At 33.1% G+C, this 14,146-nt stretch overlaps 1 protein-coding gene across 11 annotated transcripts in view; it reads left to right on the plus strand.

Annotated features, from left to right (window-relative positions):
- The window catches only part of ADGRL3 (adhesion G protein-coupled receptor L3), an 822,802-nt gene that overhangs the window by 448,465 nt on the left and 360,191 nt on the right, over positions 1 to 14,146 (plus strand). The window contains exon 1 of one of the 11 annotated variants that reach the window (XM_045504718.2): positions 12,373 to 12,381. The exons of the other annotated variants lie outside the window; for them this stretch is intronic. The gene's annotated coding sequence lies outside the window, so the exon portion shown is untranslated. Of the gene's footprint in view, positions 1 to 12,372; positions 12,382 to 14,146 lie in introns of those variants that run through there. 11 annotated transcript variants of the gene reach the window in all.

The following is a 14,146-nucleotide window of genomic DNA, read 5'->3' on the forward strand; positions in this document are numbered from 1 at the left end:
CGAAGTAGCATTGCTGCCATGGACAAAAAAGGAAAAATAACCTATTTTTCTGCCTTCTTGAAGTTTGCAAGATAAATATGTACTGATTCTAAATGAAAGGGAACATCAGTAAACTACACAGATTTATTGAGTTAGCTTGTAGCAAAATGAGCTTGCTCCATTTTCACATACTTTTTCTGGTAGTGAATGTTTTAATCTATTGATGCCATGGAGAAATGCTACATTAGCTATAAAACAGAAAAAGAGCACTGCTCAGTGACAGGACCAATAATATGTATAGTGCAGCAAATACTTTGCAAGATTTTAATGGCCCTGACTTAAAAAGACAATATATAGTTTACGAGGCTGAGGGAGAAGATTCATGAAAGACTGCTGAATTCTGCAAATGCATAAACTTAACTTTGACAAGAAATTAGGACATTAGTTTTACAGTAATAAAAGATCCTATTGTGATTCCAAAAAAAAAAAAAAAAGAAAATCCATTCTCATAGCACTCCTGCATGCCAGATTATTATACCCCATTCTCTCTATTGTAGTGTAAGCATTTGACTATTAGTTCTGTTGTTAAGGAGTTGTAATTTTCTATCACAAATCTCTCCTTTTTAAAATTGGTAGGCACAGTAGAGCATAGAACCCATGGCCTAATGACTCCATGCCACATGCGTCGCAAGTGAACTGATGCTAAGAGAAGATTTGTGAATTAAGATGCTATTGGTTGTGAATAGGAAATATCCACTTGAGAAATCTAAAAATCTAAACCTTACCACACACTGTCTCTGCAAATGTATATGTCATTTATTTGAAAGTAGATATCAGATTCTGTAGACTACATAGTTTTTTATATAAGTGGCAAATCAGCCAACATTCACAACTTGAGATTTTATTTAAAACATAATTTGAATCTATTTTTCAAATGTATTGACATTTAAAATGGGGCATCAAACTGTGGTGTTACTATATGTTCTGGGTGAGAAAAAAATTAGTCACTATAAACTGACAAGTAAAATCTTCTTGAGAAACTATGTAGACCATCTGATGGGCATAAATTTTAGAGCCAGGTTGTTGTCTTTTACCAAATCCTAGCTCTGTTTCTTACTAAATTTGTGACCTTAAGCAAGTAACTTAATTTCACCTCCTTACATTTTTCTTAATCTGTAATATGGTGATAATATGCTTACCTTAAAGAGTTGTCTTGATAATTAAATGAGTTAGTAGTAAGGGTTTCCAAGCAGTAAACATTCAGTAACTGCTAGCTATTGTTGCTATAAATGCTTCTTGTTTCAAAATTATGCATTTATTGTCAGGTGTTAAAATGCCAAAAATGCAAGTTATTTTGTTTTAAATGATTATTATTTTTAATTGTAGCATGATGTAACAGAATATAGTAGTTTTTAAAAAGTAATTAGATATTAACCTAAACTGTCTAGTGGGTTTTTTAATTAAGTATTGTATGCAAAAAAATGTTTACTTCAGCATAGCAAGTATGCAATCCACATACATATATCATTAAAAATTTTTTGCCTTTTATTTTGCCTTTGGTAATATGAATAAAGTTATACCACTTATTTAAGAGCATCAAAGATAGAGACCCTTTATGCTGATTTAACAAATTCAAAATATTCTCAACTAGCTTTTATATTCCAGGCACTGTTCTAGTTGCTGGGACACAGGGGCAAATAAAATGGAGAGGGTCCTTGGATATATACAACTAACTTCCTAGTAGATTAATAGAGTGTGTCATAATATGGGGGCTTCTGAGAAACTATAGTTTCTACCTGAAATTTATTTGGTCTTTAGTGGTGTATTTTTTTTTCATCTTACATGGTAGATGTAATAATAATACATATATAGCATTTACAGTTATACCTATAAACATGAAATTAAAAATTTAAATGAATACCATCTACAGTGAGTTTACTAGATATCAACTGCTTTTTTGTCTACATTAAGTTTTTTTATTAAAGAGTGAGAAAATTATACATAATAATGTTATATTGTTGATAGTTCCTTCCTCAGTGCTCTAACCAGTAAATTCATTTTTATGATCCTTCTACTAACAGAGCTTTTAAGGCAAAACTGATTAACAAACAGTTGGAGGCTAGTTAGTTTAAATAGACTGTAAAGCATGTTGCTAGTGGTCCTCTAGAGCAAAGAATAATGTGGTCATTTGTTTCATTCTCTAAAACTTGTTTTTCCTCTAATTTGATACATTTTACTAAAACAAACAAAAAATACATTTGGTGAATTACTGAGCAGATGTTGGCTGAGTATTATAAAGAATGGAAAGGGAAGCACAATTTATGTTGTTTGTTTTAAATTAATTTTAAATTTAATATCTCAGCTTTGGATGTTGTTCCACATTATATACATTTGAAGGGCTGCCTGCTTGTTATTTCCTTTCTCAGCTTTCACCTAGCTAATTTACAGTCATCTTTTAAGGAATATTTATTCCTTCTGTCACTGTCTCTCAAAGGAAGAACATAAATTCACAGGGAAAAGAGATAGGGAAGAATATGCTCCTGTTCTTATATCAAATAGTCTGGCATTGCAGAGCTAGACTCCATTCTGAATGCCTTCAACTGCAAATGAGGAAAAAGTAGGAACTATTCACTCTGCAATTTACTATGTTTGGCCAGGCCAGTGGAATCTTGCTACTGAATTGTCACAGACAGGCTATGATGGACACTGAAGGATTAAAGAAGAAACAGGAGACTCCCTACTTCTACCATTTACTCTAAGATTCATAATTAACAAAACATGTGTGTTTCCTTCAAGTAGGAAAAAAAGTAGCAAATAGTTTATGTTTGCCACCTTTATTTTGGTGTACTTAATTCTGTTACCCCTGCCTTTCTTCCAAACCATGTCAGACATTATGGACTTAAGTCACATGCTGCCTCCTGCCTTTACAGTTGACCAGTACAGGCATTGTAAGCCTAAAATGTGACACTGCCCAAAAGGTGTCAAAAAAGAAAGTCTCTTGTCTGAAAAGAGATTGTAAGTAGATGACTCTGAAAAGAGATTCTTTAGCAAAATTCAGTGTAAAGCTTTTTTCAAGGTAAGTTATTCCTAGTTATTAGTACTAACTTTGCAAAGTTTTGTTTGTTGAAATCAGGCTATCAAATCACTTTCTATATCTGATAAATATAACTTAGTGGATAAAGCACTGTCAAGATTTGGAAAGTAATAGGGGTAGCTGAGAACTATTCCTCTCTCAGTTGATGCGATTATTCCACAATAGTAGCTTGCACTTGAAAGATAGTGTCTACACTTGTGTCCTTGTGTCAGAGGGCTGGCACTGGATGTGGGTCTTCCACTTCATATTTATTTAGCTTTTCTTTATCTAGTTTCCTTCTTTGTAATATCAAAATAATAATATTGTCTACTTCATAATGCTAATGTGAGTATTATGTGGATAAAATGTGTAAATTATTTTAAACAGTAGACCAGCTAGTAATTAGTAAGCACTCAAAAAATATTAGTTATCCTCCTTATTTTCATCATCATCACCTTCTTGTTTGCCAGAGAGCATAGCATTGAGGTTAAGAGTACAGGCTCAGAAGTTCAAATACCAGTGTTACCAAGTCCAAACTTGTTCTGCTTGCCACACGGCAGGCCAAATAATCGGGAGACCAGGTGTTGGGGCAAGGAATAGCGACTTTATTCAGAGAGCCGGCAGACTGAGAGGATGGCAGACTAATGTCTTGGAGAACCATCCTCCCCCAGTCAGAATATAGGCTCCTTTTATACAAAAAAAGAGGGAGTGCGGTTGGTTGTTGTAAACTTCTTGGTGTATGAATTCTTTGTTCTTGTAGCTGTCCACGTGGGCCAGCTCATGGTGCTCCTGCAAAACCTCCAACAAAACAAATGTTACTCTCTATTCTGCAACTTGTTATCTTTACATGAGTGTAGAGCTAGCAAGACTAAGCCTAGAAAACAGGGCACAGGGTTAAAGCCAAAGGAACAGATCTAAAATGGAGTCATATTTGTTCTTTTCTATGATAGCAACTCTACCAATTGCTAATTCTATGACCTCAGAACTCCTCACCTATATAACAGCAACAACATTCTCAACGGGATTATTGTGAGGTTTAAATAAGATAATACAGATAAAGTACTGGGCAAATAGACTGACATAGTAAATAAACAAATAAACAAACAAACCAGACTAAAAGCTAAATAAACTGGACTAAAAATAAGTTGTAATATGGTTTAAGGAGAAATTCCACAGCAATTACAAAATCTTACTTAGCAATTGATTGTAGAAGAAATATTTTGCAGTGTACGATTGTATAAGTAGATAGTGAGAGTTATAATGGACTCCATTATACAGAGATAAGAGGTGGTACCTAAGGAAGATTTTTATGTGCCTCTTTAGCAGCAGTACTTTGCCATCTGTAAGATTTGTCCCCTTCTCCTTTGTTCACATCATTGAACAAGCCATACCAAGTTCACATTTGGAGCCATTTGCCAGTGATTTTAAAAGCATGTCAGTGCCAACATTTATTGACCAGCAGTTATAACAAGACATTGAGATAAAACCTGATAATCCCTGAGTGAATGATACAGAGTCCCCTGCCTTCAAGAATCCGTCAGTATAGTTGGCATTTGAACAACTTGAGGGTTAATCTGAATATCACTTATAGTTGGCCCTCTGTATGCACAGATTCAACCAACCACAAACCATATAATACTGTAGTACTTACTATTGAAAAATATCCATGTGTAAGTGGACCTGCATCATTCAAACTCACGTTGTTCAAGGGTCAACTGTGCTTCCAAAAGATAGAAGGTAAAAAAGCAAAACAAAACAACAACAACAACAACAAAAACCAAGGGCCGAGAGAATAATAAATGAGACGGTATGAGTGGAATAAACTGGAATAGATATTGGCAAACTATGGCCAAAGGATAAACATCCAGTGCATCATTTTTTTACTGGCCCATAAGCCAAGAATATCTTTCACATTTTTAAAGAATTGTTTAAAAAGAGAAGAAGAAGAAGGAGAAGGAGGAGAAGGGAAAGAGGGAGAGGAAGAGGAAGAGGGTGGGGGAAGGCGAAAGGGAAGGGGAAGAAGATAGCTATGTGACAAGGTTTGTATGTGGCACACAAAACCAAAATTATTTACTGTCTGGCCCTTTGCAGAAAGTTTGTCAATTCCCAAACTAGAACATTATGGAAACCTCTCCCCTATAACTATGTTAAAGTTATACACTTTTCAATATGGGGCTAGAAAATAAAGTAGTATTCATGAAGGAATATGTTAGAACCTAAAGACAGAGTTTGGATTAACTAGGGGATGAGGTATGAGGTTCTGAGCAGGCTACAGAGTGAGTAAAAGTTGAGAAATAAATATAGATGTGGAGTATATAAAGTAAAATAAATAAACCACTGTGAAGAATATGGTTAGCATATAGGATCAGTAAGATACAAAATTAGAAAAGAACATTATAAAAAACACATTCTTGGAAAATTATAGCAATGAACATAAAGACCTGAAATTTATTCAGATAAATTGGTATTAACATCCTAATTTTATCGAACACCAAAAGCTAAATGAGTAAAGATCTTATATCCACTTTTCAAGAGATTCAATTGACATGTATGTGATATATTTGGTGTGTATTTCCAAACTAATGAATTCTGTAAATAATTTTGTTTTTTAATAGTTCTAGAAATCATATTTATATTATTAACCATGCTATTACTGAATACAAAATATTTTCCTCTCTTTGGCTAGTGAATCTAGTCCAAGTTGGTTGGGGTATTTGGAAGAGTTCTACAAAGTGCCCGAGTATGCAGTAGCTCCTCAGATTCCTTAAGCTCTTCCTCAGAATGTTTTCTTCTTTCCATACTGAATGTCACCATGGATTTTGTTGTCCCATTCTCTTACACCACGTGATAATAAAAACTTAATTCTAAGAGTAATTCACAAGGTCCTAAGAGCTCTAGTGAAGACTGAACGAACAGTATTTAGTCAAAGTAAAGTAACTTGACTTCTTTCAGCTTCTCTTGTTTTCTCATCAATAAAATTAGGATAACCATCCCTGCCCTTACAGTGTATACAATTGTGACTCAAAAAGTATTGCATCACCTAATAATTTGTTTTTAATACTGTTAAGGGTTAAAAAGTAAACTGTAGTTTGAGGCTAATATCCTAATTCTCTGTTTTCATTTTTCTTATCTGTAAAATATTGGCTGGAATTAAATATCTAAAAAAAAAAAAAAACTTTCAGCCCCTGAACCCTGGAAATATTAATTATAAGGTATTGACTAAATATTTGGAACTAGATCTAGATTCATTTTGAATGTCTTATTTTTGCAATATCCAGAGCTGGACCCATAGACTCTAGTCACAGGCATCAGTCAAAAATACACTTCTCAGGAGCAAATGTATGACATTTTCCACATGAAACTTGATTGTAGTCAAACTGTTATGCCTTGTGTTTCTAACTTCAGCTTCTCGTAACAAAACCCCCTCTTTTTGCCATTCATTGCTGTTGTCTATTTTTAATCTTTTTATACCCATTCCTTTGAAAGCATTTAAAAATAACATATTGTTGGTAAATAAGTTAATGAAAATCACCAGTTGTAAGCTTCCCTGAGGCAGAGATCAGTTCCTCCTTTGTAACATATTTGTCATAGTACCATCAACTCCAGTTTCTTTGAGGATTAAAAAAAAATGATCCACTGGATGACTATTCACATAGTACCTGTTCAGTAACTGTTAGGTATTATGATTATTAATATTTGTCTCTGTATGTACAGCTCTAAGAGCTTTGCACATGACAGACGCATGCAGTAGATCTAATACATAAACATGTAATTCTAGTACACTCTGAGGGGACTCTGCCTGTGTTTTTTGTTTAGCAATTCTAAATGCCACATGGTTGTTACATGGTGGTGACAAATCATTATGACAAGGGTACATCTTAGATGAACCAAATGTAATGTTCACTTAAACTGTTATCAGTGATAACTTTGAAAAATTATTATTTTTACTAGAAGCTATCACCAATAGATTCACAAAAGAGGCAACTAATAGGACCATTTTCTTTTAAAAGGCTAAATTAATAGTGTGAAAGGTTTTCCAGATCTATCCATGGAATGGAAAGTTAATACAAAATAAAAGAGTCTCAGTTTCTGCAGCATCTACAGATACTGTATTTAAGTGCTTAAATTAGAATGTGGCTAGTGAGAGCATTTTATGAATTGTTGACATTTTCAGTCTACACGCTCCAGGATAAAATTCATTGGGAGGTGATAATTTTGGAAACGCATTATATAAAGCCGTTGTAAGACAAGGTGCTTGAGCAGCACTTTTATTCACTGATGCATGGGTATCATTTGAAAAACACAACTTAGAAGCTGAGCTGCAGAGATTATTCTTGTCTTTCATTACATAAAAGATTAGCACTTTATTTACTGAGCAAGACAGATGTCTGTCAGAATTTTTGATGTGCAGTATACCAAAAAATTAATGAACTTCATAGATCTTTTTATTTATATTTACTGAAGCGCTTCTGTATTTTCCTGGTAGATGTGAAATGGAGAAGAGAGAATTTTCTCTGCCTCAGAATAATAATTAATAGGACATAAAGTATTCAGCACCGGTTTGTTTCTGGCGATAAGAAATATCTTGTTTCCTTGGCCAAGAAATAAGGAGCCCATTTTTTTCTATTATTTTATCTTCTCTAGAGAGGTGCTTTGCACTGCTATTCTCATGGCTGATAGCCCTGAAAAGTATGACATTCAATCCCTTTCTTTGAAAATACCACAGTTCAATTCATCATTGCATGGAGGCATAAGAAATATTAATTGAACTCTTTCTTTTTATGTGCTGGGCACTGAAGATGCACTCATGAATAAGATCAAAACTTGGATTTGAATTTCAGCTCTACCACTTACTAACCAAAAAAGTTAAGATAATGAGAACATCTGCCTCATAAGGTTGCTTGCGATGATTAAATTAGTATTGTATACAAAACGTTAGTGCAATATGTGGCACATGGTGCATGCTTAATTAATGTTAGTTTTTGTAACAGACACAGTGCCCTCCCTCAGGAAGATTCCATTTATGCTGTTGATCTCCTCTAAAGTGCACTCCTACTTGGATCTGGTGACAGAACAGAAATGGAGAGCAAGAGCACAACAAACTGTGTTTGATTTTACATGTTGTGAGAACCAGTGTATGCTATTACACAAATGGCAGGACTCTGCCACCTGCCTGTGTTGACGCTGGTCAAATCCTTCAATCTTTTGAGTTTCAATTGACTCATCTTTGATATGGCAGTAACTTGCACCATATCACAGTGTTGTTTGAAGAATTAAATCAGGTGATTTCATGTGAAAACATTTTGTTAAGTTTGAAAGTACTATACAAATAGAAAGTATTATTGTGAACTTTTGGTTATCCACTTCTAGATAATTTTCTATGTAGATAATGCACTAGGAAATTTTCAGCTAAGACTGATTTTTTTATATTACTTATTTGCCTTACTGCCAGCTCCTTAACTGCCCAGCTGGCCTGTGACAAGTATACCCAAATGTATTTTTATAGTCTAAGCCAAATGTAACCAAGAAAATAATTATCTTTAAAGTACTACTACATTTCAATGATAAAAATATTTGATTATAAGTTATTTAATATTTTATAACTATCTTATGCTCCCCATAAGTGTCTTTTTATTTATATATTACAGAAATATAGAGGCATTATTGGATTATAACATTCTACTCATTTAGAACATTTAAATTGTAGATAGAAAATGTATGATTTGCAGTTTAAAAGAAAAGAAAATTTAAGCTACATTAGAATTAGATACAATTTCATAGTTCTTAGTTATGGCAATTTAGTTCTAACAATTTTTGGCAGGCAACAATTTTATTTCTCTGTAATTTGCAGTGCAATTTGAAAAAGCTTGGCAATGCATGCGTATGCTCTCTCATCCATACCTTTTCTAATTAAAGAACACAATTTAAAAGTGTTACATATGGTATGGATATGGATAGAACTAATAACATCTTATTTTTCTAAACAATAACATAACAATATATTATGTCTATTTTATAAACTGTTGGGGAATGAAAGGAAAATTTACTAGTCTTTTTTTTTTTTTTCCTATTTCTTCCTTTTATACAGAATCAGTTACCCTTTGTTTGAATTTGTCATTTACTCTAACCACAGGATATAGCTTATGATGTTAAGTTTGACAAAGGACAACAAAGAAATCACTTTAAGGAAATATATAAACATATTTATGGAGGTTGAATGGACAATAAAAGTAGTTTGGGGATTAAAAGTGAATAGAGAAAAGGAGAGAAACTAGTTCCAGAGAAGTTTGGAAATGAACAATGAGAGCTACAATGTCAGAGTTCAGGATATTGGACCAGACTAAAAGACAGGAGTCCCTGAGGAAGCCCTTGCAGAGTTGTCATCATACAATTCGTTTATTTATGATCTCATTACAGAGATGTGAGAAGGGAGTATTTTTGGCCTATGTTTTTAGATTGTCACAGACTATTTTAAAGCAAAAAAATTTTTCTTCCCAATATGCCCCCAAGACCATTCATATACTTTTTCTTCTTTTCCTTTTTTCCTCCAGTTTTACATTTAATGAGTTGGAGGTACAAACTGCTCATAATTTTTACTTTCCTCTCATCCCTTAAAATATTCAGACATTATGCAGATAATTCATTGCACGTGTGATACTGGATAACAAATCCAGATTCTCTTTTGCCACTTTTTTTTTCTTTTTACCACATGTTTAAATTATCTAGAAGCAGAATTAATCACCTTTATTTGGATTATGTATTAATTTAATAGTTGTTCATTGAGTATTATGTGCCAGGCACCATGAGGTTGTGAAGGATACAAGGGTAAGCATGTTTTCTTACATCCATGCAATTTGTTTCCTTATTTGTATTTTTTTTTTTCAGGTGAGGGAAGCTTCTAGAATTAGAATTAGATGATGGACAGTGACTGGCTAATTCGGAATGTTACTAAGCTTATCAGTGACAAGTTATGTTTGCCTTGCCAGTTTTTGTTATGGGAATATAATTTGTGTGTGCTTCTTTCAATTTAAATTACAGGATTGTTTTACTTCAGTCTTGAAAATAGCGAGTAAATGATGAATGAGCTACAGCCAGTCATGACATAGGCAAGACTGTAATAATTTTCTCTAGTAGTAGAACTACCTAATAAATCTTAATTTTGAGTCAATGGCAGTAACAAAGCAGACATTCTTTCCTCATGCTAGTTTATGCCAATTTCTCTTAAATTAGACCAGGACCAGAGAATTAAATGTAAAATTTTACCTAATGACATTTGGGAAAACAGAGGTAAAAGATCTTTGAAAAATAAAACTGTTCATTAAATTGTAGGATAGTATTTATAGAATATCGTAAGTGCCTTATCAATACTTTTTACTGCATATACCATCTTCCTTATTAAGTATTTGTTGAAGAGAGAAATACTAGTCACCAAGAAGTTGAGACAATTGTGCTTAAGAGTTAGACGAAGAATTTTATGTAGAACAAGACTAAAGTTGTGTGGGTACACTTTATGTTGTAGAATAGAAATACCTTCGTGTTTAACTAAAAGGATATATATTTGAGCGATTTCAAGGAATGAAATTAGTTATAGAAATTCCCTTGTAGGTTAGTCCTTGAAAAATACTAACTTTTATATAATATCCCACTCCCAACCTCCATCTTCATTGTAAAATGGGCTTCCAGTCCAAACTTTTGAGACTAATGGTTAAGTAATTTTTTAAAAGTCCTTAGTTATGCTTCTTCTAGTTGTCAGTCTGAACTCAGGCTTGTTAGTATTCTAGTCATAGCATGAAGTGCATCTCTTAGGTAAAGCTTTTCAATGACCTATAATGAGGCATACAGCCAGTGATGACTGCAGTTACTTCATAAAGATTAATTGAGGATGATGGTAAATTGTAAGTGTAAGAGTATATAGAGTTTTTAAAACAGTCCTAGAAACCCTGTTAAAAATAAGATTTGTAAATTAATGAGATAAGCAATCTAAAAGAGATAACCCCACTTGCAACTTCCTAAGCATAACTTTTTATATATACCAGTTTTGTCTCTTTTGAGCTTTCAGAAAAGTCAGTGGAGACAAGTGAGTGTGATATTGACAATAATTGAAGACATGGGCTTAAATTAAAGCACAAAAATCTCACCCAAATGTAATTATCCCAAACGACATTATATTACTTATTGTACATGTAGTAGCTCAACTTATCCCTTCCACTGAAATTATCTTAGATTTATATCACTTGCAATCTGTGATTTTTTTAAGTTTGTGTTATGAACCCATTCTTCCCTGACTTTTCTGCCCTTTTTTCCCCCTAATGATCCCTTTTATCTTGTGATCTAGGCAAATTTTCTCTAATGAGATAAATGTTTATAAGAAAAAGAAGAGCCTGCTTGATGAGTTTCATGCGCGTGTTACAGTTTCCAAGAATTTTCCCTGATATGTATTGATCAGTACCTTAAAAAAAAAATGAAATCTAACTTGAGACATACATAACTATAACGGTTTTGAGGATTTCAATATATTCTTCTAAGAGTTTGCTGAAAGACTCAGTTAAGAATTTCAGAAAAGGCCAGGGCAGGTGGCTTATTATTTATATCAACTTTCAGATACAGATTTTTCTGAAAGACAGTATTTTTCCACAATTATATAAAATACTGATGAGTGGGAGGAAAAGGAGTTTCTTCAATAAGGATTCTAAACCCATTTATTCAGGTTGAGAGCATCCCTGTTAACGTGCCATCTCATGAGGTGCATTTCTCATAAGACTGACAAGCTATAGAAAATCTTAGACCTTAGGAAATTAGTTTCAGAGCAGTTTCTTCTGAAAAGATCAATCTTGAGTTGGGTAAAAAGCCAGACTATTATATTAAATAGTGGTATAAACTACAATATTTAATAAATGAAACTATCCAAACTATTTGAAAGCTTTCTGTGTATAAGTACCAACCTGTCTTCAAATGGAAAATACTGATGCTCTTATTATGAATATTGTGTTTCCTATGTTTATAGTTTGGAATGGTATGTTTATTCAGTCTTGACTTGATTAACTTTTGCCTTGTTTTTCCAAGTTTGTACTGTATTTTTAAGCATATAATGTGATTACTTCTTAAAAATAATTTCATAGAGAAATGAGGTTTTTAAAAAATAATTTTGTAGAGGAATAAGGTTTTTAAAAACACAATGTTCAATAAAGCAAGTATGAGTGAAATAAATTATTTACTTTCAGTTTGGAAGAGGTGAATAAAAGTGCTTGGCCAATATCGTACCATTAATCTATTCTCTTTTCTCCTTTCTCTCTTTACTTCTCTCTCTCCAATAGAAGTGGAACAAAAAGGTAATTAAATACCTTTCATAAATTATATACTATTTATAGGCTAAGTTACTTAACAGTTTAACATTTAGTTAAAATAATTTTGTTATTAATTCATATCTATTTTATGAAAATTTATTTACTACTTCTGCTGCTCAACTTCACTTTAATCTGTTGTACTGACCAGTGCTGGTTTGAATTTTTTAATCCTAAAACAGTTTAATAGTGTAAAATTTTCAACCGTGCATTTTATTCGTCTTTATTTTTAAGTAGTTAGAAATCCAGTAGATGGTGATGGATAGTGACTGCTTTAGATTTGTTTTTATTTCCATACTCGATAGTTTTCCATTGTTTTGGTGTGGTTCCCCTGTTCCTTTAATTTTTAACTATTGGGGGGAAAGGGGAAATGGTTTTCTGAAATACCTTAAAATAAATTGCTTTAGTAACCAAAGGGTGATTATTAACCAACAAAACGTTTATATACTGTTTTGATGATAATACTTACCCATTCTTTATAATTATAGACATTATATTCGAATCCTGAGAAATTATTCTAATAATCAATTTTATTATTGAGTAAAAATTGATGATGGCCCTCTATCCTTGCTATGGAAGATTTTGATAGTCAGGTTTTCCCCTAAACTTTTCATTTTCCTAAAGTAAAACTTGGGGCATTTTCACAATATATTTTCCTTTTTAATAACCTGAAAATCCTAGCTGAGTTTTATCTTAGATTGTTTTCCACTGGATGTAGGCTTATAATTGCTGTTAAAGAGTTAAGCACTAATATCAAGAGAATAATAATATAATCATTAAAGTACGGGTCAACATCCACATTTCTTGTGATTTCCTAATTTCTCCTCCCAGTACACTTCTAATAATTTAAAACATAACGGTGGACTGCATGATTATCTTTCAGTGTGTGTGCTCTGCAAAAAAATTAGAGCAGTGTTTCCCATAGCAGGTTCAGCAGAACACTACACTGCAGACAGGCTCTGTAGAAAGGGTTCCAGGATCAAATTCATTTGTGTAATTTGCTCACTCTTCCACTTCTGCCTTGGAGATCACTAATGCACCTAAGATATTTGAATCTCTGCCACAATTATGTGTAATATGATATTTCTTAAACACATATGGCTAGGGATCTCTGTTTTTTTCTGTGTGACACATAGCTATACCACTTACAACAGGTGCTTCAAGAACCTCCCTGTGGGAAACATTGCTTTATAGCCCCTTCATTACAGATGAATCAGCCAAGCTTTCTTACCACCACTCCCATGATGTGCTACTGAATCATACTAAAACTCGAGTGAATCAGATAATTCCTACCCATTTTCAGCCTGAAGTATGAGCAGCAAAATATTGTAGCAAGTAATCTTGTTTTTTAATGTTCTTCTCATGTAACAGTAAAAGGTACATGTTTTTAAGTTCCAATACTACTGTATTTAACAGGACATTTTTAACTGATTAAAATCTAGATCTTGGGTTCTTCTCTGTAACCTTTCACCTTTTCTTCTTTCCTTATTCCTTCTTTCCTTTCCTTTTCTTCCTTTCTCTTTTTCCTTCCAGTATCCATCCATCACTCATTTTTAATTGTGTGGGTTGCATGCTCTGTGTGTGCTATAGCAGCTTTAAGAGCTTTTTTTTTTTCCTAGAAGATTCAGTGGCCTGATTTACAGGGCTTTTTCTTTTCCCTTATTATATATTTGAATTTGTATTAGATTTTCATTTGTTTCTTAGTAAGTGTAGAACAGTTAATAGCACCAGAGTGAAAACAGTATTTTTTAAA

The sequence above is a fragment of the Camelus bactrianus genome, chromosome 2 (genome assembly GCF_048773025.1).
Source record: "Camelus bactrianus isolate YW-2024 breed Bactrian camel chromosome 2, ASM4877302v1, whole genome shotgun sequence".
NCBI classification, from domain to species: Eukaryota; Metazoa; Chordata; class Mammalia; order Artiodactyla; family Camelidae; genus Camelus; species Camelus bactrianus.